The sequence below is a fragment of the Melospiza georgiana genome, chromosome 1 (genome assembly GCF_028018845.1).
Source record: "Melospiza georgiana isolate bMelGeo1 chromosome 1, bMelGeo1.pri, whole genome shotgun sequence".
NCBI classification, from domain to species: domain Eukaryota; kingdom Metazoa; phylum Chordata; class Aves; order Passeriformes; family Passerellidae; genus Melospiza; species Melospiza georgiana.
The window spans coordinates 90,593,295-90,620,980 of NC_080430.1; the positions used below are offsets into that span (position 1 = coordinate 90,593,295).

Consider the following 27,686-nt stretch of genomic DNA (forward strand, 5'->3'; position numbering starts at 1 on the left):
TGTGAATAAACAGTAAATGTTGTTCTAATAACAACACAAAAGTTGAATATAAAAATAAATAAAATCAAGGATAAAAACTGCTGACCTGAAGCCCAGTTCTCAATCACAGAAGTCAAGGGACTTTCAGCATGTTCCAAAGCAAGCAACATGTCAAGCTGACCGTGCTTTGTATTTTTCCTGGTCCCACTTGTATTTGCTCTTAATGCAGTCTTACAATGATCAGTGTTTACAATGTGATCAAACATTATTAGCTCTACTAGATGTGTGTCTTCTTTCACTGATATTTGGAAGTGCAAATTTTTAGTTGTAGGGAGTTTTATTTTCACCTCAGTAGTAGGATCACCTTTTGCAATAATGAAATTGTCTCATCGTGCTAGCTGGTGCTTCTTGTGGCCGTGTCTCTTCTTGTTGGGCTGGGTTCTAAATGGGGGATGTCACGGAATTCATTAATACATGGAAATGATTCATTTAAGGGAGGTTTCTTTCCCCTCTGTACATGCCTACTAATTAGCAGACGAATTTTGATGTTCTAATTGATCTGCTGCAGAGAGACAGCTGTGTGCCCCAGCTGTCCCCCGCTCCGGTGGGCCTCCTCTGCAGTAGGGAGGCAGCAGCCCCGCTCCTGACAAATTGATTTAACTGGAGTGCTGTGCCTTGGGGGAGCCGTGCTCCACGCTGTCGCTGCAGATGACTGCAGCCTTTGCGGATGGCAAACGCCGGAGCGCTGTAATTGCCCAACAATGTCCTTTCCATTGCCTTGCTGAAATTCAATTGTTCACGCCTCACCAAGTTTTCCAGTCCTCCTTCCTGCCCCTAGTGTGGATATACTGTATTCTGCCCGACTGCCATTTTAGGTAGAAATTCAGATGCTTGACAACAGGGCTTAAATTGTACTTAATATGCTAATACTAGGTAATGTAATGTGCTCAGTCACATATCAAAGTATTTGCATTTAATTAATAGGAAATTGTTCTCTAATGGCATTGTATTTAGCAGGTAGTCATTGCTAGGAACCTTTCACACTAATCTTAGTGCTTCAGTGTTCTTCCCAGTACTGTACGGCTTGTGTAGGAATGATGGCTGTGGTGCTCTTTAAACAATTGCTCTTTCAATTTTAAGTATAGATTTTTAAGGCTTCATGTCCACTTACACCCTATTTTGTCAAATCTGGTAAGCACTTCTGCTGTAACAGGTGCCTCTCCACAAAAATGACAACTGTGGCCCCAGAAAGTACAGCTATCTAATACATCTTTCATGCCACTCTCCCTCATGAATGGATTTCCAAGCTGTGCACAGAATCATCTACCCTTTCTGGAGGCCATTGATTTGGCCTGAATATACCTCTGGGGGGTAAAAAAAGAAACAGCACCACAAAAAGTGCAGTAATGAATTCTAATGTGTGCCACACCATTGCCTTTATGCATATCTGATAGATAACCAAGCACATCCAGCACATTTCTGGGTGTGCAGCTTTATGGACTACTAGTAGGTAGCAGCTGTTCTGGACATTCACAGGTTTTGTGTGGAGGAGGATACAGAGGTTTCCTCAGAAATGGCTGTCCATTGTGTTTGCAGAAATGTAATGTCATTACTTATTATTATTACTATTATTTTTTCTCAGTATGTACCTCTTTGTGTAAATGTGTGCAAGTGACAGGGAATCAGCAGAAAGGAAGAAATATAGGGATTTATACCATTGTTAAGGTAAGACCAGCAGATATATGTATGCAGGTATTAAGCCATAAGGCTGTTAAAGATTTTGTCAAACTGACCATATGTTCAGACATAAGTGACAGCCGCTAAAAGTTTTGAGAAAAATACCTTTCTGAATTGCACTGAGCTATATTCCCAAAGAGCAGCAGAAGTTACACTGAGGGTGAGAAGTCAGCATTTCATCCATCTTGTATGCCACTGTTCTCCATCCCTGCACACACAAACAGAACAGTATGGGTTAAGCTTAAGCAAATATTATTTAGGTAAATGAGTATTCCTTGATGGGAGACAGGCAGTTTCCCTAATTGGCAATGCTTTTCTCAAAACTCTCTATCTTCTGGATAAATACCTCTCTCTCCTAAGGTCAGGCCCTGTACCACATGGTACCATTATTTTCATCCTTCAATAGCCTTTCTTGTTTTATTTGTTGTATTTCCAGTGAGATATAATGTAAGTAATTAGGCATTTTTCCCTCAGAGAATGGCAGAAGCATATCCTGCATAATGAGTAAGATGTTTTGTCGTTAAAAATAGTGCTTATTGGTCATTTTATTTCATTTTATAGCAGCAGCTGAAGATTTACTGAGTACTGCTTGGTAATGCTATATGAAATTCATGGGCTGAGGAAGCAACCTGAACTCTTAATCTTTGTCAGTATTTAAAAAAGTGATGCCCAGTGGACCATCACCAGTAGAACTGGATTATGCTGAGCTCATTTATAAGCCTTAATGGGTAGAAGGATATTCTTAGGTATAAGGTTTGCATCGCACTACTGTGTGTTGTAGCTCCAAGGGGTGTAGAAGAAGGTGTGTGTTCTCCTGACATGGCCGAGATCTCTAAAATCTGAATTGCTCCTTGGGGACTTCTGTGTTGATGCCCGTGCCTGCAGATGGCTGCAAGTCACAGTTGCTGCTTCCCTGGAGTGGGAATGGTGTGGATGCTGTATTGGCTCACCTTTGTCCAGCCATCTTGTGCAGGGCATCACCCTGCCAGCCTGCTTGTGGCTTCATACCAGCACTGCAGTTATGGCTGGGAACAGAAAGCAGGAGGCCACGGTAGGGGGACAAAGGAAAAGGAAAGGAAAAGTTCCTGTATCCTCTCTGAATACTGTGAGGCAGTTTTATCCCAGAAAGGCCTGTATGAGTAAGGCAGAGAGGCACCCTTTGGCACATGGCTCTGGATAAAAGTTCTCATGTTCTGACCACGTCTGGCTGTTTGAGCACCATGTGCTCATCAGTCACATACGCTGACTCGAGGTTGTTGCAGTACAAGGTATTACTTGTTGCATGAAGTACTGCAGGTCTTGAGGTCTCCATGGATGGTCAGATGTTTATCCTGCTGTATGTGCAACTCTTTTTCACTGCCCTATGTCAGAGGGGAAAGCATCCTAGTAATCATGGCTTTTTGTTAATACTGTGCACATGTGCCCCTCCACAACCCATATTCTAGATTCTGTTATTGGGAAAAGACATTCCTTCCCTCCCTCTCTTCCTGCTGTCCAGTTGGGATGAAAAGCCAGCTCTGGCTAATGCTAAACCTCTATTTGCTTTAGTATACACTAACAAGGCAGGCTGTTTCAGCGGAACATTGGAAATTGGAAAATGTGGGGGTTTTACTGCTTTAAGGATTAATTTTCTGGGATGGGATTTTTTTTCCCAACAGCCAAGATGGTTTATATTGAGCATTTTAGGCTGTCACATCACTACAAGGAGGTACTTAGCTACCAGCAGGGTGCTGAAGATTGCCCATCCTTTCCTACATCTCCATGATAATGTTTGGCCGTTTTGTATCAGAGAGGTGTTTGTTCCAGCATATGTTGCAAAGTACCATTTTGTGCTGCCATTATTTAGTTTTGTTTCACAAGAAGTGAATAAAATGGTAAAGGTACACCTGTAATAAAGCTTCCACAGTGTAATATCACAGCTAAGGCATTAAGGAACTGCCACTTCAAGCAGGCAAATGAGTACAGACATGAAAGAAAATGCAGTGCTTAGCTCTTTTATTTTGACCAGTGTAATGTAATTACTTATACTAATCTTCCATTATATTTCCTTGACTAGCAGAGACAGGGACCTAATTGTGTCTCTAGCTGTTGCTACTGCAAAGTACCTTTTAAATCATATTAACATCCATACTTGATCTTCCTACTGGTTTTGACGTGTAGATCACAATATCCTGTTAAATTACTCAGCAAGAGTGGCTGGCTTGCGGTGTATCCAAGCCACAGCATAGCAATGTTTCTAGTGTGAGTGATTTGGTGGAAGTAGAACAGGCACTGACCCCTTTTCTCTGGGAAAGCACTTGACCTTCCTTTTTCAAAGCATTATGAGTTCTGTGCAGCATTCTAATCTAGCTCGTACTTCAACACCAAGATGCCAGAAATAGTCAGAAATTAATTATTCTGCTTCTGGCTCTTGAAGAAACTATGCTCCCTTTTCTTTGGCGTCGATCTAGTGGTAGTGATGAACACGTTCTGCACTACCAGGCTGGATTATTGTAACTCACTGAAGCTGAAGATAAAAGCTCCACAGAAACTTGAGCTACCGCAGAGCACAGCAGCCTAGCTCATTAGTAGGTGCAGCACCGCGAGCGCACAGCGCCGGTGCTGCGCTTCATCAGCTGGCATCCCACTTACTTCAGCAGCCAGCTGTGGGCTCATTCAGCACATAAGGTCACCAGAACACTGGTATGGATGCTGTTTGTCTACACATTGCCACATTGCCTCTGGTACAGGGCTGCCCATCATGCGCAGAATTAAAACTCCCTGGAACTGGACATGACCAGTTTTGGCCAAAGGCCTTTTCCACAAAATGAAAGGCAACTACAAAAAAACCCCAAAAGATCTCTTCTCAATGTATAGCCCTTATGTTCTTTTGAAGGAATCCTTCCTCCTGCAGTAGCAGCAGATACATTTAAAGATGTGTATGTTTGAAAGGAAGGATTGTAAAACTTGGGAACAGAGTAGAATTCACCCTAGAGAAGTCCACAAACTTCCAGTTATGACATTGCCATTCTAGTGATGTAGTAAAAAATGTCTCAGAAGTGCTTTAGCTTGTTTTTACTGATCAATACACCATAGTGTACCATGGGTGGGTCTCAGTCTTGCTGTCAGGATAGGTATGAAGAGGTCATCTAGCTCCTCTGTGTAGCCTGGTTCCTACAGGAGCTGGAGACTGCTCCCCACAGTCCAAAGGAAGCTGTTGTCCATACAAAGATTTGAGAAGGCTTGGGAGGCCATGGCAGAGGGTCGCAGCAAAGGCTGCAGGGAGGATCAGGAGGGCTGCAGGAAGGCAGCTCTAGGAAATGGCAGGTGGCTTTTGGATGATGTGCTGACAGAGGGACTTCTGAAGAAATTACGTTGTTTGACTCTGCTGTGTGCAAGGAAAGGGAAATTCTGTCATTCAGCTCTGTTAGGCTGCCCTATCTTGTCAGTCTCAGAAATACAAGACTGGAGGGTAGAGAAGTTGTGAGAGTGACTCCTCTAGGCCCTTGGATGGGAGCACCAACCTCTACCAGTCCTTCTTCTTCATCTGGGATGGAAAGCCATGCTACAGAAGGAGAGGGGCTCATCTCTTCCCATTTGCCTTGAGGACCACCATGCTTCTTACACTGCTTCTGCTAGAAGGGCTCTCTAAAGGTCATCTACTTCTGCTAGGATGAATTATTTATGGCTACCTTATCTCTTACAGAATTTTTTCCTTAAAGATCTGCAGTGAAGTGGATTGCATGCAGTAGTCTGTTTCTCTGTTTTGTGATCCTTTTAGTTGGAAGGTCTGCTCTCTTACTAATCAGAATTACAGCATTATTCCTTTTTCCTCTTTTTTACCCTTTATTTTTAATTTCCAGTTAAATCAATGATTTTTTTTTTGTCCAGATACAGAGAAAACCAGCACTGTCCTCATTTATAAAAACCCTTTTCTCTCGGAAAACTCTCATCTTTAATAAGGCAAGGAAAACCCATATTTCAGTCTCTCCTTCTCAATGAGGCCTTCAGGAGCTCTCTTACATATGTTGCTTTCTTATACATTCTCTTCAGTTTCTCCACACCTCCTGCAAGTGCAATGCACCAAAATGTGGCCTCCTCAGTGCTGAGCAGAGCACACTAATTGCTGCCTGTTTTTTTCTGCTAAAATGTCACAGAATGAGAATTGTCCCTCTATCAATGAAGCCTTACAGCATTGGTTCTTATGCAAGTCATAATTCATTGTCAGTTGCACAGCCAAGGTTCTTTGTGGATTTGGGGTTTTTGGGGTTTCCTTTTGTTTTCTGGTTATACCCCATTGTGCATCTCTTGTATTTTGTACCAAACGTGAAGGTGTCTGCATCTAAGGATGTCAGACTTCATTGCGAACTTTTTGTTCTAATGAAAGCAGTCCTCTGAATTTTGATGTATTGTTAAGGTCAAAAAGGGATATCAATAATTTTTCATGAGGTATAGTGGTCTTAATGTGATGAATAACACAGCCATCACAGCATCTGGCTTTAAAATTGGTGAAAAGAAGGATTGATTCTAGTGTTTGGGCCATGGTACATGTTAGGGTAGAAACAAATGAGGATCAGCTGTTGTTTTCCATATGAAACCAAACTGTGGCAATGAGTCAGAAAGCCTGACAGGGTTCAAGCAAATTGTGTGGGGGTCCTGCTGAAATAAGTGGCATGCCCTGCAACATATGACATGTCTTCCTCTGACCTAGGACACCTTGCTTTTAGCAGCATTCATCTCTGCAATTTATACAGGCATTCATATTTCACTTTCTCCATTTAATCCTAATAACCAGCTTTTAGAAGAACATGACAGCATAACATATGGGTGGTAAAACTGCTCATAAACCATAATAACATGGCCAAAAAAGCTTAGATAGATAGATGCACTATGCTTATTGTGACATTCTCTGATTAAGAGGTATAGCTACTTATTACAGCCATTAGCTTGGTGACTTGGAAGCAGACTGAAGCCATTATTTGAAAAACAGGTTGTAAATCCAAATTTTAAACAACTGTGTACTTACTACATGTAAGAGATATAATTATGTTAGCAATTCTGTTCTTCAGTGTGCAGATGGTAATTTTGTTCATTTGTGGTTTGCACACTGATAATGTTTGCTGTAGAACTGGCCTTGGCAGGATTAAGTGTGTGTTAACAGTAAGTAGGCAGTCTGTAATACATGGTTATAATTTTGTTGATAGGGTTCTGGTGGGATGAAAACCAACCAGAAACATTAGTCTAAATAATTTCTTATTGTAGACAGGTTTTCTCTGTCTGTGTGTGTGTGCATATGTTTTTGCACCTTATTATTTATTTTTATTGTATGAAGAATTGTTTCTTTTTTTTCTTCTCATTTGGAAACTTTTATGTTAGCTTCATTTTCAGTGTAGGCAGTATCTGCAAGTTTGTGCCTTTAGGAATAAAAATTCAATTTTTACTCAAAGTGATTTGAAGGTTCCTATTAGTTTTAGGGGTTGACGTATGTAATATACATTTATGAATGTGTATATGAGGGAGATATAAAAAATAAATGTTTATTAAAGGTACCCTTTTGATTTCATATTTTCTCAAGAGTTATTCAACAGATGTTTGAGAACAATTAACAGTGTATTTTCAACAGCTACTCCATTTTTCCAGATTGAAAGAGGAACAGATAAATATGCAGATAAAGTCTGTAAAATGCTTTTATTATATTGAGGTTAGGTATTAGATTGTTGTTGTGCAGTACACCTATTTGTACAGTTCATTGTTCAGGTTTTCCCCTTTTAGAATTGTGTGACACTCTCACTTTAATTAAACAGATGTAAAAGAGGAAAAAAAATAGTTACATAGCAAGCTCAAGATGCATAATAAATAAATTACATCTTCTATTGTTTCCTCTTGGTTAGCCAGTACAAAGAGTTTTGCAGTGTCCTAAGGCAAAATGGCATAGTACAGCATACTGTATATATGTACATTAAATATATTACATACTATATAAATTATATACAAGTGTACTTATAAAAAATAGACTGCATATTACAATTATCTGTGCATGTTTACATGTTAAAAATTCTATATAATAACCACAAATTTTATGGCTAAAAAGTAAAGAGTGCCATAGGATATATTGTCTTAGAATGGCCCAAATGGTATAAATTCTCAGAATAAATGAAAAAATCTTAGTCTGGGTTTCTATATTATGCTCTAGCAACTCAAACAAGATTTTGCCAAAAGCATCATAGCTACCAGAGCCGCATAAAGCAAATATGATTAAAAGATCTCATTTAGTATCACCAAAAGCCCTGACTACTTAATGTTCTTTTATTATTCGGTGCATCCCTAAGTTTGTGAGAGCAGTGCTACGGGTAAATGAGGGTGTTTCATCTCAGTTGGCCACGCTCACAGGAGAAGACAATCACCCACTTTGTGCCCTTTGCATCCTGACCAACCCTAAAGGCTCTTCCCTTTTTCCTGTGACCCGTGGGCTGCAGCCCGGTGTGGGCAGGCCCTGCTGCACGTGAGGCTGCGGGTGGCGCGTGGGGAGAACGCGCTCTGTGACCGCGCTGCACACGGGTGTGCTCGGTAACGCGTGTGCCGCGCTCCTGCTGGCTTTCTGCTCTCGCTCTTCTCTCCGAGCACCGCCGCCTGCCAAGGCTAGGATTTCATCTCTTCTGTAGAGAGCTTAGTACGGCTGCTGGCAGTGTAAATACAAAAGGAATATTAAAGAACACTTATATTAATGTGAGCAAATGTACTCAGAACTTAATCAAAACTAATTCTTTCTGAGACTGAAATGGTTACTGTGATTTTAAAGGAATATGTTATTGTTCAGGGAATGTTAGACCCTTTGGCTTTTGATTCCAGATGTGTTAATAAGTCCTTCATTAGGTATTATTAACAGCAATTTATTATATGCTTTACAGATATAACCATTACACTTAGAATATGTTTAGGTATTTTTAACTTTTGTAAGCCAGTATAGCATCAACTATCTGTGAATCAAAAAAAAAAAAAAAAAAAAAGAAAAAGAAAAAACAAAACCCTGTGAATGAACCTAAAATATTCTGAAAAATCCACTTTTTTTAAGAAAATGAGTGTTAATTTTGTAACTCAGAAAAAAATTACACTTTAATATGGTGTAGTTAAACATTTGAATATGATCAATAGCACACAACACACATTTGTTTTCTGGTCTGTAAATAAACTTGCCTTTCATTGCCCCTTGTTGATCTAATTATTGATGTAAGGCTGTTGATACTTCCTTAAATTGTTACAGCTTTAGGCAAATATTCCTAATAGAGTCTTTTTTCTTCCACCAAACAGCAGCAAGATGTCTGTCCTGTATTTGTCCCCAAAGTGTTACAGCATTAAAAATATATCCCTAAACATATACTGCAAGTAATATTTTCTTCTCCTTCCATCCTGGAGTCTTCTGAAATTAAACAAACCAGCCTGCCTGTAATGCAGGCCACCCTGCAATGTAGCAGCTTTGGAAGGCATAAGCCACAACCCTCCTTATTTATTCCTATGCATTTTTGCTCCTCTGAGTCACTTGCCTTCCCAATTTTAAATCCTAGATAATGCTTTCTTTCTGCCCTTTTATTCCTCCCTCACTGTTGCCTCTTTTTGCAAGAGCAGTCTTTTTTTCACACTAGGTATGCAAACATCTGACTCACTGGGACTTTGATTGCAGAGAAGGATGTTGCCTCAAAAAAACCCAAACAGGATGTTATAATCTGTTTTCAGACTGTCAGAAGAGATATGGCTGATTCTGAATCAGTCAGCAAAAACTGACTTTGGCCATCTCTGAGACCTTAAAATGTTCCTTGAGAAATACTGATTATTAAAAGAAAATATAAACTTCATGAGGCAGCAGATGTTTATGCACAAAAAAAAAATCATGTAAGTCTGGAGATTTGTATGGCATGTTTTTATATAATCATTAGCAACCATCTCTTGTACAGTAGGTTGCTTTGTATGGCAGTGTAAGTGAAATGTTGGAAAGCATATCTGATTTATTAGCCACCAGCTAATAAGTGTTGCTTTTTGCCCCTGTTTACCTGTGAGTAAAATTTGAAACAGTCATGGAAAATAATCTGAATTGTGTGTTAGTGACCAGATGAGATAGATAACCTTGTGTAAATAACAAATTAACAGGCCAGTAATACTGAGTGTAATACCTAGGAATGCAAGCTCTGCCACAAATGCTGCCCAATAAATGGAGCTTTGCAAGCAGAGTGCTACAGGGCACCCCAAAAGGGCATCTAGTGCAGCCCCTCTGTCAGAAGGATCATCTTTCCTTAATCATACCCTGAAGGTCATCATGTTCCAGTTTGTTGGAAAAATTTGCTCCCTGTTGTGGTCTACAGTTTGTTGCCCTCATGAAAAGCCTGGGAATTGCTATCCTAGGGGGTTTTTGTACAACATTGCAAATCTACTCTGTAGCTATGGCAAAAAGGTACAGGAAGAGGGACAGTCACTTGAATGCATCAGACCTGGCTCAAAGTTAGTGGAGAAGGAAGGGGGATGAGATTTGGATTTACTGCATTTTGTGACAGGAGAATACCTTTTTCCCCAATTCCCAAAGCTGGGCTGAGCAGTTGTCTGATGCCTGTTCATAACTTCATATACAATAACCAACATCTCAAGCTCTGCCTGCAGCGTAATGCAGACTTCCAGTCTTTGGTGTGCTCAGTTGGCATGTTGCTTTTCTCCACACTGACAGAAAGGCAATGATACCTGCCAGAGTCCCACTGTTGCTGGAGGTGGTGAAGCCAGGGGCATGAGTAGCAAGGCTGGTGTATCTGGAAGGAAAAGCTTCATCAGCTCAGGAGCATGGGGTGTGAGGTTGTCCAGAACAGTGATGTAATGTGGTCATGTACCAGCAGGTGGATGGGGAAGAAGGAAGTAAATAAATCTAAAAGTTCATAAATGCCCAGCACACATTGGCAGTGGGACACAACCTGTTTTCCCTCAGTTGGTAAGGTGGGTGGAGAGCTTTTGTATGGTGGAGTGGAGGACAGGGCACTGACCACTGTGTTGCACATGTGCTGTTCTTCTTTGGGGCACTGCCTTGGGGAATAGCAACCTCCTGCCTCCTAATGCACATTATCCATAAGTGCTCGTAGCTAAACTCAAGGAATTGTCCTCTCTGCACTGTGGTGGTGCCCACAGGTGCTCTGCGGATCAGGACTCTGTGGTGCTTTGGCGCTTAGGGGAGCCCCTTGGGCAGCTGCAGTCGCATGCAGGTGGTGCAAGAGACTGTGGTGCCTTCGGGGAATGCTGCTATCCAGCCTGCAGTACCTTGGGAGAGCACCTGGTCCTCCCTGTGGCCTTCTTGGCGCCGATTGTTCCTTGTTAGAAGGCTCAACTGGAATTGTGTCATGCGAGAGACAAAGTTCATTCATGATCTCGGCTAATGCACTTTTGGGTAAAGATGGACACAGCGTGCGTGACGAGCGGAGATGGCGAGGACTGCGAGACTGGAAAGGACTGGTACTGAGAGCGAATCCTCCTGTTGCTCTCTGAGTCAGACTCCTCAGGGCAAATGCACTGAATTGCTTCACTCAGCTGTGCCCTGTACCACAGGCTGATTTCTGTTTGGGTGCGTGATGTGTGAGTGACTAACCACCATCCTCCATGAAGATCTTGTGCATTCCTGTGGAAAAGGCTGGAATCTGCAGTTCCCACCTGAAGGGACAGTTAACTGCATTCCTTTGATGTGAGTTACATCACCTCAGCATGGAGGGGGAACATTGTTGTTGCTCCCCAGCTCCAAGGCTTTGTACACCGCCAGGTACTCCAAGTAGCCTTGTAGTAGTTCCTGGTTTCTGTCTCTCAGGTGGGCACTGCACACCTAATGGAAAAAATTATATTGGAAAGAAACAGGATGGAAATAGTCATTTAGTCAGAGAACTGCTTAGTTGTTCTCTTTCCCCTTTTATTGGGATTTTGAACACTTTCCTGAAAATAGAATTTTGCACAAGTAATTTCTAGCTTTTTTTTTCCTACAAAGGGTTTTGTTTTTTTCTCTTAGTTCTGCCTTCTCAGATGTTTTCTGATGTGCTTTCATCTTGGTGGTTGCCATACACTTGCTTGTGAATTAGAATGCATTAAAAAAATTATATGGACATGCTGTCTTTAGTATGTAAGAGGTCTTTATCCCCTGCAGAAGCGAAGTGACCTGTGATAGTTAATACATTTCTTACAAAGACTCCAGGGAAGAGCAATCTATCAGCTTGTAAAATAGATAAGTGAATTCATTTGACAAAGATCAAGCAAAAAGTCTTTGGGAGAGGGGACATAAAGCAAGGTTTCTTACAAGCCTGGTTTGGTAATGGCTGTTTGGTAGACCAGCCACTGTCTCTGATGAGGGCAGTCAGAAGCATTCAAAGGGATGCTTAATTTTGGCAGCTGCAAAGGTAATTTCTTGGAAGCTGGTGTTGTCTGTGTCAATTACTTTATGTTCTTCTATTTCTATCCCTCGTTTGCTTTTGATCACAGTTCATTCTTTTTGGGGTTATATTGCTTTGAGGGGGAGTTAATTTCATGATATGAAATGGTAGTGCTTCATCCAAAGAGGGGCTGAATTCTGAATTCTAAGGTCTGTAGTGTCTTTCATAACAAAAGTAGCATCACATCTCCAGTTAATGTAGATCACAGGGAAGCTTCGGAATTCCAATTGAACTGAGTTGCATCCTCATGGCAGACCTTTGTTGCATTTTACCTTTGCAACAAGCTGTCAGTGCAAAATACTTGTTTTTCAATGCGAACGTGATGGGCTTGTAGCTGTTCAGACCTGTCAAACACTGATGGTTGTCTCAGAGGCATCACCCAAGGACCTGCCAGCCCAGCAAGCTCACACTTGGTAGGTTTTGCACTCCTTGTGCTTGGCTCAGTGAATCCAAGGGGAATCAGGAGAGCCTGAGGTTTCAGTGCATTGTTACACACCAGCTGCAGAATCCCATCAGGGAGGTACAGTAGAAATAAAAAGGGCCCCAGCAAGGGTTAATGTACTGGAACGACTGAAATGATGACTGTTGATAAATACTTTATGTAATTAGTATAATACTTTCTTCTGTTAATGAGCTGAAGCTGGGGTGGGGTGCAGCTGCTTGGGGGCAGGGAGCACTGAGGGGGGATTTGAGACTGACGGCGCACTCAGCCTCTAATAATCTACTGGGCCATTTTTAATTCACAATAGTTTTTCAGAATATTTGATGTAGTCCTTTTTTTGTGCTTATTGAAAGTGCCCCTAATGTTTTAATTCCCACCCCAATGGAACAGAAAGTGAATAAACAAGGAAATGAATGGAGATGTATGAAATTATGATCTTAAACTTAACAAGCCTGTTTGTTTTTTCAAGCTGCTGAATAAATCCTCTGTGATTTGTGCTGCAGAGGTCAATGTTCTGCTGTAGGAAATGACTGGTTACATGTCAGTATTCTCCAAGAGTTCATCTCAATTACTGGATTTGTCAAACATGACAAGCCTGAATGACTCTGTGGTGAAAATAGCACACAGTTTGACTATTAAAGTAATTGGAGCATTGACATTTAACCAAACTGCAAGAGAATTGCAGTAATAAGTCTGAGGAGCACTACCACAAGCAAAACAGAGACCAGTATTTTTATAAAATAAAATATTTTATATTTTACCGGTTAAACTGGTGCTTTTTTGTGTTTTGATTAAGGTATATTTCAGTATATTTTTAATTTAAATCATACGATTAAAAGGAAATGGTAATTCCTTCTTGCTACTTTTTTTTGAAGAAGTACTAAGATTTGTATAATTAAAAATAATAATGTATAAATAAATAATGTATAAATAAAAATAATCCATTAATTTGATGCACATTCAATTAAATTCAGTTTTAATATTGGTTCAATTTTAATATTGTTATGAATAATTCATGTATGTATTTTTAATGTCCTCTTAAAGTACACACATTATAAAGTTAAAAATCTATGTATGTATATACATATATGTGGAGATCATCATGTGATGATCATCACAGAATTAGGTTATAAATGTGTTTATTACTTGATCTCCACTTGCTACTCTACCTTGCTAAAGAAGTATTTCGTGGCTTTCAAGCCTGAGGTGTGGATATTAAAACTCATTGCTTTAGTAAATGCAAAAGAGCTTTTCTAAAATCATTTGAAAGTCATTTACTTGTCTCCATCTGCAATGAGATTTTATTTTTTTTAAAGATATTATTTCTGATAGTAAATTCTACGTATATAAACTTTTTCAATATAAAGGATTTTGAGAACAATACAACTGTCAGTCACTGTGGCTAATTTGGATTTATACCTGTGGATCAGACGAGATTTTACAGTCACCAAAATTGTGTTTCAGACAATGGCTTAAACGACAGCCTCTTCCAGTGTCTGGAGTAGGGACTGAAGTAATGATGATTTATGACAGTAGTCTGAGGGGGCTCATCCTCAGGTGAGTTACCTGCATTTTGGCACATTAATTTTACCTTATCTGAACTTGAAAATCTGTTCTCTCCCAATTACGGGAGCAATTCTTCATGTGGAAATTGGGACTCATCTGTTCCTGGTGAAGTAAATCAGACAAAATAATCCCAAAAGACAGGGTCGGGAGCATGATGCAACCAACAATATGTCTGAAGTACCTCAATTACATTAACTTATATTTTTTGTGGGGTACAGAGTAAGATTTGCCACTTCTGCAGCCGCATCTTAATTATTGTGCTATCACAGCAGCAGAGAGCAGTACTTATGGATTTAATATGTTACTTGCCTTGACTTGCTTAAGTCCCATCTCCGAAGAGCTGTTGAACATAATGCTTAAATCTGTATCTCTTGTGTAAAAGTATGTGTTTAAATCCATCTGGTTTCAATGAGACTCATACATATAGGTGAGTTTTTAGCTCAGCAGTAAAAATATAATTTGAATATATAAATTGAAAATATAAATTGAAAATATAAATTGAAAATATAAATTGAACTGCTTTACTGAATTTGGGGCTTGCATGATCCAAAGAATCACCTAGTCACAGCCTAAGTACAGATTTTGGGAAGTCTTTGTAAGGACAGACTTTCCTGTATTTCCCAACGGAAAAAACAAAGGAGAATTCAAGGAAATGCAGATGATGTTTGGCTATCTGTTTGCTGACCTTCGTGTGAAAACTAGCTATTTGTTAGGACCAGAACAAAATCTTTGGATAAACAAAAGGTGCGGGTGAGAGTTGTAGTTTTGGTTTGTTTGTTTTCCCCCTGAATTACATCCTAGGGGTCAGGGCGGGCTCAGGGCTGGGGAGAGGAGACTTAGAGGCTGCTTCAGATTTTTAGGTACATTCTATAAAACCAGTCATCATCTCCTCTGTCACTGATGTAAATCCATTCCATCCAATGTCCTCACGTTGCTCCTGATTTTCCCCTCGTGTGTTAGAGATCAGATACACTTTCCCAAAGAACAAGCTCCTGTTCCAGAGCTGAAATGGCACTCTCCTTACCTAATATAATTCCATTTACTTGGAGTGTCATGGCATATTGGACTTGCCCATCTTTTAGTGCTCTTGTCAGTTTCACCTGTAAATTAGCTTTGAAGATCCTAAGTCATACTGAAGTGTTCCTCACAGAAGTGCCTCAAGTGAAATGAAGTAAATAATTATAAAGGAACGGCAAGCTGTGCTCTTTTCTGGAGCTCGAGAGTCTAAAAGCGGAAACCTCATAGTCATGCATGAAAGAAGAAACTTCCTTATTAAGCATTAAATAGTTTGGACAGTTTCAGCTACAAAGGTTAATGTAGAGCCCAAATCAGCTATTTGGAACATCAGGAAGGGAGGAGTGATTTTTTCTGTACTATACAGTGGAGAAACATCCATCAGTTACCTCCAGAAGAATCACCCGTCTAGGAAAAAAGCATCATGATTCTGAATGAACAGTAAAACAGGAAAATGGTTTGGAACAGTTTTTTTTCCAAAGCTTCTGGAGTAGAAAGAAATCAGGTAAAAACTGGGAGCAACGTTACCTTTCCGCTCTTGGGCAGGGGGTTGAAGGCAGCGTGCACTCTGACATTAGGAAAGCAGCATAGCCTGTGTTAGCCATCCAGCCTGTTAACCATGTTTTGAACTTCCAGATGATGGAAACTATGCAGCAATGCCAGATACCAAACACAGTAAATCAGCATCCAGCAAAAGGCTGCTGCCAGAGATTTCCGAAGCAACAGGAGGACCTTGTAGCAATTTTACCTAACATGTAGACCTAAAGTCTGAACACAGTGAAATAATGTATGGTTCTGGATGGTAAGAATGAAAATGCTAGGGAGATTTTGCAGATGACTGCCAGGGAATAGCTGTCTCTAGAGACACCTGAACAGGTGCCAGTTGATGTTAGAACTTTTGAAACAATCTGCATAAATGCCAGGTGGAAGAGCACTCATTCCAAAATACCGAGTTTTTCTCTAGATTACTGGCCCTGCAAGATGACAGTTTGTGAGGGCTCATAATAGCAGCTCTAAAATGCAAGAGTGCAGTTACAAAGTGCACACAAAGTTCTTTCAGTCAGATTTCATTCTGATGGTTCTGCAAATTTGCCTAACATCCAAAGCCATCTACGTTGCTGCTTTACTGAGCAGAACTGTCTGTCCAAGAAGTTTCATCTGCTTGGTGAAACTGAGTTATAAAAAGTTTAATTCAAGAGATTTGTCAGTGATTTGGCCAACAAAAGAAAGCAAATCCCAATATACTTTAGCAAATCCTATTGTAGGTGACTTACATGGAGCAGATGGGGAACTAGGCTGGGTTTTGCTCTGTGGACTGTGATTGAAGAGCTCCATTGATCAGGCTGAGGCAGCTTAAGAAGTTACTGCCATCTAGTTTGCCCTGGCTCTGTTGGAATTTCTTATCCTTGAGGTAAAAATAGCAAAAAGCAGTGTGCCTGCTCCCCAGCCACTGCAGCTCCCAGCTTGAGGGCAGTGTGATTCACCTTCAGGTTTTATTTGGTATTGAAGCAGCTGTAAGCTGAGGCAGCGGGGAACTTGGAGTCACTAACTCATCAGATTTAACTGTGGCAGCGGAGTGGTGTGGGAATTGGATGGGAGGACCAGCGACCTCTTCAGTCACCACTGTTAAATCCAGTAGGAATTGCTTTGCAGAGGGCTTAAAGTCCCGAGTGGAGAAGTTGCAGTGAACCATTCCTTTCCTGCAGCATGGTTGACCAGCGCTTTGCTATCTTCAGGGAATGCAGGAGCCCTCTGTTAGCTGGTAACTGTGGTCGTCTTCTTATTGAGCTCCTCTAATGAGTTTGTTAAGAAAACCTTGATGATTAATTAGAAAGCTAATACTAAATACAAGCAGTAAATAAATAACAACAAATATGGAGCACACTCATTTACCGACATTGCTTTAGTGTTTTCTAAGAGATAATATCTTAGTTTTGCTCCTGTAACTGATTTAGGGCAAAAGAATATACTCTCATATGACAAATGACTAACCATGCAGCTGTAAAGGAGTTGTACAATTCAAAGGTGCTTCTGAAGTAATCTTTAAGAAATTGTCAAACTTGTCAAATGTGGTAAGCATGAAGGTATGTTTTTGTTCTGTAATTCTTCCCCTTTTTTAGCAAATTGTGAACTAGAGATCTGATTATTGTTTTTGTTGGTTTGGGAGAGTATCTTTCAGATTTCCAGAGGACCTTCTGCAGGGATCTAAAGTTTTGAATTTACACTACAAGGTATTTTGTGATGCATCATGTTATTTTTAGAGAAAAAAATAATCTGTAAGTCCATGAATCTCATCTTTATTCATGCTTATACAAAAGTAAAGCATTTAAAATAAACCATCTCTACTTGCAAGGTTAATATAGACTTGATGTAGAAAGGCATTTTGGCATTAGTGTAGTGCTTAAGCACATGCTTAACTTTGAGTCCAGAAGCTGAAATGGATGAGTAACCTGGGGCTTTATTCAGCACAACTTAGAAACTTTCTCAAGGAGTAAAGGACTCGATTTTCCTTTCTTCCCTGTGAGGAGACACACCCAAGATTCCTTTTCTAAGGATTTTTACTGTAGCACTCAGGGAGAAGCAGGGAAGTAGCAAAGGACGTTTCCTAGCACATTCTGGTACACTGCTACCTTGAGACAGCATAACTTAATCATCATATTTTTTCACTAAAATGATGTGGAAATACTTTAGGTTTATAGTATGGAAACTTTGAGACTTAGCTGAGTTCTGCTTTTGTATTTGGTATCCCACAACACTTAGGTCTGTGAGCTTGTCACCTCCACTCATAGCCAAAGACAGTGTTCACTTATATAAAACCCTACAAAGTCAGAGCTCTTTTTCCTATTCTGACTTATTATTAACTTCTTCTTAATAGCAGAACTCACAGCTTTCTTTGTTGTTATTTTTATGTTAAGGGAAAAAATAAAGTTGCTTTCATTTTTACATAAGTTCAGTTATTTAATCTGAGTGTGACACTCAGGCTTCAAAGAATTCTGTGCAGTGCATTTTTAATCTGTTATTTTTAATGAATTCTAGTCACTAAGAAATACTGTTATCTAGGTCAGATTTTTTGAATATTATTTTACTGTGGCTACACATCCTGCTGTGCTTTCTCTAAATGAGCTCCCCAATGAGGTCTTGCTGTTTCACTTTCTCACAGCTTTGTGGAGTAACTTTTCTTACTGTAAATGTAGGTTGTGCTTTGTTTTTCAATACAAATGTATTCTTAACTGAACCATCATCCACCCATCTAAGACTCAGTCTTAAACTTTCTTGGGGTACAATGGAAGAGGACATAAAATACTTTTAAATTTTATCATTGATATTTTGATCCTTCCTGGCTGGAAGGAAAGGAAATGAGATGATTGACCCAAAATTTATTACTTCATTTCAAAGATGTTGATATAACTGCTTGTCTGTTGGTCAGAGCAAAATGGCCTCGACCAGGAGGCAGAGCAAGACATCACTTGATGTCATGGAGAGGCTTTGAGATTTCTGAGCATTTCTCTTTCTGAACCTTTGTTGTAACATCTCCATCTTTACCCTAACTTACCTCTTAGTATGTGTCCCTAAGAGATTTCTCCGTCCCTTGAACAGAAAAGTCTGGTAGCCATGCCTACAGGAGGGGACATTGAGCAGTGGTCACCTTAGATCACCTAGATCAGTGACAGAGTAAAATTGCAGCAGATTTCCTTCAGTTGGCTTTCCTACCCTTTTCTGACATCATGTTTTCTTCAACATGTATGGATTGGGCACAAACCTCTGTGCTCATTGGTAGAATATCACCATTGTTTCTTTATTTAGTTGAAATCTTTCTTCACTCCTTATGGAATGATTACTTACATAAAGATATTTCCAGGTACATGTCCTAACAAAGCAGTTAATCTCTCAGGATTGTTTTCTTCATCAAAGAAATATTAAAGCTTATAATTGTGATGATTTTCTATGTGGAATGTGAATTTCTGACAGTGATGTCAGATCAGCTTATAGGTAGCTGAAAAGAAAAGCCAGTTTTGTAATCTAAATGGGTAAGAAGAGAAAAGCAGAGGAATAATGTGGAGTTTATAGCAGAAGGAGGATGCTGAAACTGAAAAGATTAGAAGAAAACTGGATGACGGCCGGGTGAAAGCACTTCTGAGGCAGCTCACTCGGTGCTCCCTGTTCTGGAGCTCAGATGTTAGGGTTCTGAATTTCCCATCTCACTGAGGTTTGTGGCAGACCTCAGTACTCTGAAAACAGGGGCTGTAACAGGGCACTTAAGGAGCAGTTGCCCTTAGAAGATTGGGCTTAAGAAATTCTGGGTAGAGTCACTGGTGCCAAAGCTAAATAAAACTGACTGATCCCAAGGAGTTCTGAGCTCTGAATGCTAGCTTGGATTAAAAGCTTATTTTTAATCAATAATTAATTAATTAAATACAATACTGCAGTTTTACTAGAAGTTTGCAGCTAGCATTGACATACAGCCAAAAAAGAAAAAAGGAGATGTGGCCCTCAGCCAACAAGAAATTCAGCCATTTCAACTGACCTGACCTGGTGTAATTTCATTTTCAAGTAACACAAGAAGGACTTCAAAAGGCCCTTGAATAGATGGTGGATAATTGACTCCTAGCAATGAGTGCTGAATATGGAGGTGCCTGTGCTGGTTATTATTAGATGTATTGTCAGCCTTTGACACCACTGATCACAAGGCTTGTTGACACGTGTGCTGTATGATCTACCTCGTGCCTAAGTTAAGCATTCAGGCAGGTGGTCAACGTAACAACAATACCTCTCCCAAGTCTCATTTAAACCCTAGTTTAAAAGTTCAAGAGGGAGTTAAAGTTGGCTTGCTCTCTGCAAAAAGGGAAATTACTGAGGTGAATTTTGCTGTCTGAAAGAGCCACTGGATGTGGATTTGTGTTTCTGTAGGCACCTGTCTCTGATTAGATCTTCCAGCGCTCATTACTGAAAAGGTAGTGCATTGGGACACATCTATGGAAATGGAGGCTTTTTTAGTAGCAGTTTGAAGGTAAAGCAGTCTTTTTCAATCCTTTGCCAGGTCCATAAACATCCAATTCTGCTTTTGTAATGTAAATTAGGTGTCATTAAAGACCATCTGTGGTGCTGGGTTTGTTTTTGTTTATATATATTATATTAGTGCTGAAGACATATATCCTTAGAAAGTACTTGTACCTTTTTATTAAAGGTTAAAATTCTTCTGAAGCATATTTATTTGGACATCTCTGACCAGTGACATTTTGAGATCAAGACCTTTGAGGTTCAGCGTATGGAACAAAATGTTACAATTCTTTTATTTCTGCCATCCCATTCATTCATTGAGATGGCTGAAAGTGTGCCCAGTGAATTCACAAAGAGCTGTATCTTGCCCTCTTCAAAACTGGTGGGCAGGAATGGGAGAGGACAGGAGGGTGGCATTTAGAGAAATACTTTTTTTTTTCTCCACAGTGTTGGTTATTTTCCCTATGTAGGTTTGGTGATGCCTCTAATAGCAGAGATAGTACTGATAATGGGCCTGGTTTCCTACAGGAAAAGGTGGGTTCTTGTTCTTTACTTTCTGCTCCTGTATCTATGTAATCATGCAGTGGGAACAGTCTGTCTGTCACTGTTGGTTAAGCAGGAGGACTGGGTTTCATGAGGACAATGACGGCCCAGAGTCATCCAGAGAAGTTTTAGTGAATTTCAGAAGTGTGTCAAACCCAGCAGCAGGTCGGGGTCCCTCTTCACACTGGGCTGTCACACACTCCATCCGAGCTGGCAGGGAGGGCACTTGCCCCAGGTGCGGCAGCCTGGGCTGACACAGCCCTTCTTTGAGGTGTGGGAGTGGGAGCTGACAGGCATCCCGGCTTTCTGCGAGCTCCCAAAACCTATTGCCCTTTTTTTGGAGGTGGTGGAAACACCTAGATCTAGAACAAGATGAAACAGCATGTGCCTCTGAAAAGGAGCAAACAATAAAACTTCTACGAATCGAGATGATTCATTGCTCAGAGCTGCTCGCTGGGGAAGGGACCAGAGAAGAAAGCAGGACAAAAGACATTAGCACACAATGTTCAAGCAAAAATGCTCAGTCCTGCTGCTGAGTTCTTTAATACATCCTAAAGCAGCAATAGGGACATAGCTTTTTGCTTAGCAGTTCATCTTTAAATGAGAAGAACAGCTGATTAAAGTGTGTATCTTATTTGAGCGTTGTGATGGCAGGCTGATGCTCACACACAGAGGCTGACTAACAGTAGCCTAAAGGTAAATGTCTTTACATGTGTAAGAACGCCAGAAGCAATCTTACATTTAATGCATCTTAATTGACAGTGATGGATTTATTCTAACTTTTTATTTCACTAATGGACTCTCTAACACCTAACATCTACATTGTAACAAATCAATCTTATCTTGACTTCTTTTTTTACAATAAAGGCATGTTTGTAGGCAATTAATTTACCTACGATTTCCATTACCATTGATGTGGCTACCATTTATTCTTATGGCTGAGTTCCTGGTGCTTTCCACTGGAGCAGTCTTGGGGGTTTAATCCATGATTTTGAAATCTAAATTTGCAAGAAGGTGTGGATTTAGAGGAACTCTTAAAATATATTTCTTTTCTTTTAAAATGAGATTCTATTTTTAAAATGCCTACAGCAAGTGTATTTGACTATTTTTAGTACTGTAAATTGGAGCCTAATCTGCCTTTCCCATCCCTATGCAGTAATACCAATAAGATAAATTAATTTACTCTAGACTTTTATTGATCCCAGTGAAAACAATATCTAGTGAGATTGAGGTAGTAAAGGCTTTGTATATGTAATTTGGATATGTATTTTCAGGAAAGAAATGTAAAAAAACAATTCTGCTGGCTTTGTTTGACCAAATTTGTGTACAAATACAACTAGCAGATTAACAATGCATAATGTGCTCTGTGGGTGTGAACTTCTGAAGAGCCCTCGGCTCTCGATGCGTGACATTTTCAGAGAGGGCAACACCTCCAACAGGCAACATCATATCATCATGTCTGTTCATCTGTTGAAATTGGTTTTAAAGGTATTAATGCCATATTTCATTGAAAAAAGGCTTGTCCAACATTGTTTCAGGAGGCAATGTTTTCTTTTCAAGACCTGGTTCAGAAAGTGCCATACTGTTTGGATGACAGCTGGATATATTTTTAGGTTGATGTGTTATTTTTGAGAACTGTGACTCATTGTAAATTGGTTTGGGGCTCTCTTCTTCCTTTGTGTTCTTTTCTCCTTGCCTTGTTAACTTACTCCTCATGCACTCCAGAGATTCTCTTCATGCAGTGTCCTGGTTTATGTCTTTTACTTAATATTGTACAATCTCCCACCACTTACATATGGTCAAAAATTGCATCATCAATTTTATTCTTGTTATAATATTACCCTAGAATCTTCCAAGCAGATTATCATACGTTATCAGTGTAGCAGCAATGTCCCTGGGGCATCTCTTCCCAGGCAGTATCCTAATGGAGTGTTCTCCACAGCATCTTTTCTCGCTCTTTCTCTGTGTAGCAGTGGACAACTGTTCTGAAGAGTGCTTCTTCCCAGACCTGCAGGTCCAGTCCCCTGCTAATTTGTTTAGCAACACAATCAGTGCTGCTGTTCCTAGCAAGATGAATTTCACTGCTCTGTGGATACAAAAATACAAGCCACAGATGCCTAGCTCTATTGGAAAGTGAAATCTTAATTCAATAGGAAACACGAACTTTCCTTACTTTGACTGAACATTTAAAATGTCTTTATAAAAAAAATTCATCTCATTGAAGCCGTTTCACACTGGTTTTATGCTAAAGCTTGCCAATTTCCCAGCTGCCTGCTATTCAGTAAAAGACAGGTAGCATCCTCTGTTGTGCTTTTTTGACCCAGATTCTTTATTCACTTACGTCAGTGTTTGCAGTAAACAGGAATTTGCAATAACCAAGTGCTGAATCCTGTTGTCTTGTGACTGAACTTTTCAATCTTTGAATAACTACCCAGCAACAGAATAAAAATGAAGCAGAGGAATAAAGCCTGAAATACTCAATAAAAATACAAGTGAGGATCATTTCAAAAAATGGTTTATAGGAAGCTATACTGGAGGATTTGCATATGTTGCAATTTACAATCACATCTGCTTTGCACAGTCCACTGTCACTTCTGTATCCCATTCCCATCATAGCCAATGCACACAAGCCTAAATGTGGAAAAAAACAGACTTCTGAAGAAATTTTCTTCCCTGCCCCCTCCTCTCTGCATTTTTGTGACACTGTTAACCTAACTGGGTTATGTGTAACTTGGTAAAGTGTATCGGAGTGTCATCACTGGTTTTGAGCTGGATTTGTGCAAGTTGGGAAAAGTAAAACAAATTCTACTTTTTCAAAGTTGTAATAACAGCAACAAAAGGAAATCAACTCAGAAGCCTTTAATTCAGAGTAAGCTCATATATCTCCCTGGGAGGCAAAGCTGCGATTAGCATGTTTGAATGCCTTACTACAAGTGATACTTTGTGGAAATGCAGCACTTTTTGTGGGAATGAAAAGTGCAGTTGGGAAGCAGGCTGTTGATTAACAGAAGAGTTAGTGTAGTGTTTGCTGTGATTTCATCCTAGCTTAACAGAGCAGAACCAAACTGAACAGCCAAAAAATCAGGCAACCAAGAGCCTTGTTGTTGTTTTTTACATCCTGAGAATTTGACTTTATACATTATTCTAGTTCCCTGTTGTCCTGGAAACAGGGGGCTTGAGGGGCAGAAAATACTGGTGCTGGTTTTAATTCAAGCTTCCAAATGTTACGAAATAGGTTCCTCAATTTTTCTGACATTATTACTAGCTGTTACAAAGCTTGGAAGTGAACAAAGCAGTTTTATGTAGTGGAAATTTTATCCATGTTTTAGTCTGAGCAGAAGAAATAGGAAGGAAAGAGAATCTCCATAGAGTAAAGGCATCATGTTAAACCTCTCTTGTACATGCACAAGCAAACTCATGTGCAAATGCTCACCTGACACACACTGTGACACACTTGGATTTGTGCTTCAGGTTTAACTGAGTGGACACTACTTTGCCACTGACCCAACAAAGGTTGTTGTGGTCTGCATGTTCTCAAGGTTTTACAGAAATACTGTGAACAAATTAGGTGCATTCTGACATTGATAGACAACGTCACTAAATACATACACTCAGTGAAAATTAGTATTAACAATGCCAGAAAAACACATCTAGTCCTTCAGATAGACAGTCCTTTCCAAGTTTTTTATTGATACCCTATTTTCTTACATGTAAAAAGCAATATTACCACAACCTGTTGTCAGATGAGGGTAACTGATGGATGAAGTTTGCTTTTAGTGTTAAACTGTATGATAATGCAGGGTGACAAAAAGTGAATTATAGATCAGTGAAAGATGAAAAGTGCTTCTTCCATAGAGTCATTGATATTGTGATATGGCAAAAAGACTCTCTCTGCATGTGCTGCTTTATGAAATTATTTGCATTGCTTGCTGTTCCTGAGCTACTGAGCCACTTTGGTGCCTCACATCATATATGCTCATGTTCCAGTAGAGAACAAGACAATACCTTCACATCCTGGGAACCTTAAAGCAGACTCTTAGCACGGATTTCTTGGGAAGAGGATTGGGGAATTCTTCCTGCCTCTCCAGCCTCAGATCCCCATGTTTGCCCAGCAGTAACTTGGTAAAGGCAGTGATAGCTGTTTTTCTTTGATTCTAGCATTAATGTAGATGGTGGTTCATTTTGGTCAAAGAACACATAATACTGTTCCCAGGTTTTGGTGTCTTACTAAAAAACCCTCAACAGCAAAAAATGTATGGGGGATTTTGCCTCATGTTCTAGAGTGACTTCATGTATTCATGTCTCTGTTTCATTTTTTCTTAAGCAAAGTACACTTTGTAAACTAACTTTCCTTAGCTGAAGGCCTATTTATAAGTGGGTACTTAAACCTGCATGACTGCAGATGAAGACACCCTATGCTGCTGAAATGCCCAGGGTTGTCCCAGGTCTGGTCTGAGGCCAGAGAGCTCTTTTGGCTGCTGGTGCATGCTCACAACTGCACAGCATGGCAGCAGCACACTGTGATGTCTCCCAAGGTTGGAGTAGGTCTTCTCTGCCCCCAGCTGTATCACTCATGACACAAATCTGCCCTGAGAGCATGGTTTCTGTGAGGCAGCCTTGCCTTATGCTATGGAGGACATCATGCTGTGTCCAAAATGCAAAAGTAAAAGGCTGCTGGGGGCAGGTCTGGGGTGTGGCTTGCACTCTGAACTGGCTGTGAAGGGGCACAGCTGCACAATGTGTAAACCATCACCCACTGCCTGTGGCTGGCACCACTTGGCATCTGAAACACCAAGAAACACTGTACAAAAAACAGGCTTCCAGACCCATAAAGACATGTCACTTGTATTGCAGCTGTATATTAATTGTGCAGCTCTAAACATTAGCAAGAAAAGATGGTTTCATTACTAATATTGGTGAAAAATCAAGTGATGTCTTTGTGACCACTCTGAACAGGACTGTGGTTGTAAGCCCAAAAAAATGCAAACTACAAAGCTTTCTTGTTTCCTGTGATCAAGTTATATTCTCACATGAATGTGCATAGCAACAACTTCAGAAAACAAAAAGAGTATTTGTTCAAAATAAATGATTATTCAGTCCTTTTTAATTTTGCATAGAGTGACCCTTTATATTGAGAAGCTCAAACATATCTGTGAATTTTTTGAGTGCCTAAAATTCTCAGCATATTTAAATTGCACTTATTAGAAAGGGAAACAGTGAGCATAGCAGTTGCAAGGCTTGCAAGGAAGAAGAGGGAAGAACCAAAGGTAGTGCTGCTTTTTTTTTTTTTTTTTGCATTGGTCTTTTGCATGCAGCTCCGACTCTCATTTTAAAAACTCTTGGTGTGTGATGTTATGTGATGGTAATTGTAAAGCAGAACAAAAGTGGATGTGCTATTGATTAGAATTATGAAGCTTAATGAAGTAAATGCTAGGGCATAGCCTCCATACTGAGGAGGCTTACAGTGCAAGTTTTTGCTCAGAAGGAAAACCAAAGTAATCCAGACTGTGTTTATGAATGAAGGCTGGTTGAACACTAGGGATTTAATATCTATGCTGCAAGAGCTGCCACACTTGATTGGTAACAGTATAGACTTAGGTTGTGTTTAGCTTTATTTCCAGATGAAGGAATTCTTGTGTGTCCCCTAGTAGTGGTTCAGGGTTGTGATGCCTGTAGATTTCCCTTGGCTGGTCGTGGGAGGTGATCATGAGGTTCTTTGAGACCACAGGGTTTCAGTCTCGTTTCTTTCTGCATCTATTTTTGCTTGAAAGGATATTTCTCAAGACAGAGGCTCTCTTTATATCTGTTTTCACTGTGGCATTAACCCACTGTCAGTGCTTAACAACGAGTATGTAGCATTGCCCTGAAAACCAACATGAAAAGAACTTTAAAGTGGCAGAAACAAGCTCTTAGAAGTTAGGAAAAGCCAGATGTGTGGCTTCTTCTGTGCCTCCGATTTGCCTTATTATTCATACATATTGTGTTACAGTCCCAAATTACGTCATTGCAGCCGTTTTTCCAGAGGACCAGCATTCCCTTTGAGCATGAGATGAGCAGTGTTCAGGACATGAATCATTTTGGTCTAATGAATGAGGATGTTGTCAGAGAAGTTAATCTAGGAATTGCAAATGGTGTGATGAAGAGCAAGGATGGCTTCAGGGAAGGAAATGACAGTCTTGTGTGTAAATCAGATGAACTGGAGGCAGGAGACTGTGCTGCTGGCACTGCCCCAGGGTGGCAGGGAGAAGGATAGCACTGGGATCAGGAACTGACTCTGAGCAGTGTGAGAAGGAACAAGTGCAGCCAGGCTTGTCTATCCCTCTTGGCTACTGGCCATGGGCAAGCCAGACTGCTCTGGTCCCCAGGGTTCCCAACACTGTGACAGCAGCAAGCAGGGTTGGGGGGCAGCTTCGGATGTTTTGTTGTCCCAAGTCTGGAGGGTGCAAGCCAGTGGTGGATAATGATCATTCTCTGCTTTGTTGTGCAGGGAGAGGCAGTGACTGTCCAGGTTTGAAGATGTGGAAAAATTCATGTTGGTCCAGAGGTAGAGTTGGCAGAAGGCCACCAGGCTACCATGCCTGCCGAAGGCAGCACGGGAAAGTTTGGAGCCACGAGCTGGGAACAAGTGTCAATGCAGGTTTTGTTTGAGTGGGCAGGATGTGGGCCATGAGGCTGGATCAGAGGGCTGCTGAGGACAGCAGGACCACTGGGAGATGTTAGGAGCATGCAATCCTTAGCTGCTCAGATCTTTGTGGCTTTGTGGTTACTGGCATGTGCTCTCCAACTGGCCATAGTAACACTCCGTTCCTGGTCTAGCAACGCTTAGTGAGGAGCTAACAAACATTTTGCAGAGCCTTATTTTCAATGGGAAAGGCACTGAAAATTATTAAAATATAGTCCTGGTGATTATATTGTTTGATGGAGAATAAAAATAGAAATAAAGTTAAGGCCCATGTTTGAAGCTTAAATCTTTCTGTTGGGCTTTGGTG

At 40.4% G+C, this 27,686-nt stretch overlaps 1 protein-coding gene across 16 annotated transcripts in view; it reads left to right on the top strand.

The window, feature by feature from the left end:
- Positions 1 to 27,686, top strand: part of LOC131092157 (poly(rC)-binding protein 3-like) — a 495,350-nt gene that overhangs the window by 384,751 nt on the left and 82,913 nt on the right. The window contains exon 5 of one of the 16 annotated variants that reach the window (XM_058038722.1): positions 14,041 to 14,133. The exons of the other annotated variants lie outside the window; for them this stretch is intronic. The gene's annotated coding sequence lies outside the window, so the exon portion shown is untranslated. The remainder of the gene's footprint in view (positions 1 to 14,040; positions 14,134 to 27,686) is intronic. 16 annotated transcript variants of the gene reach the window in all.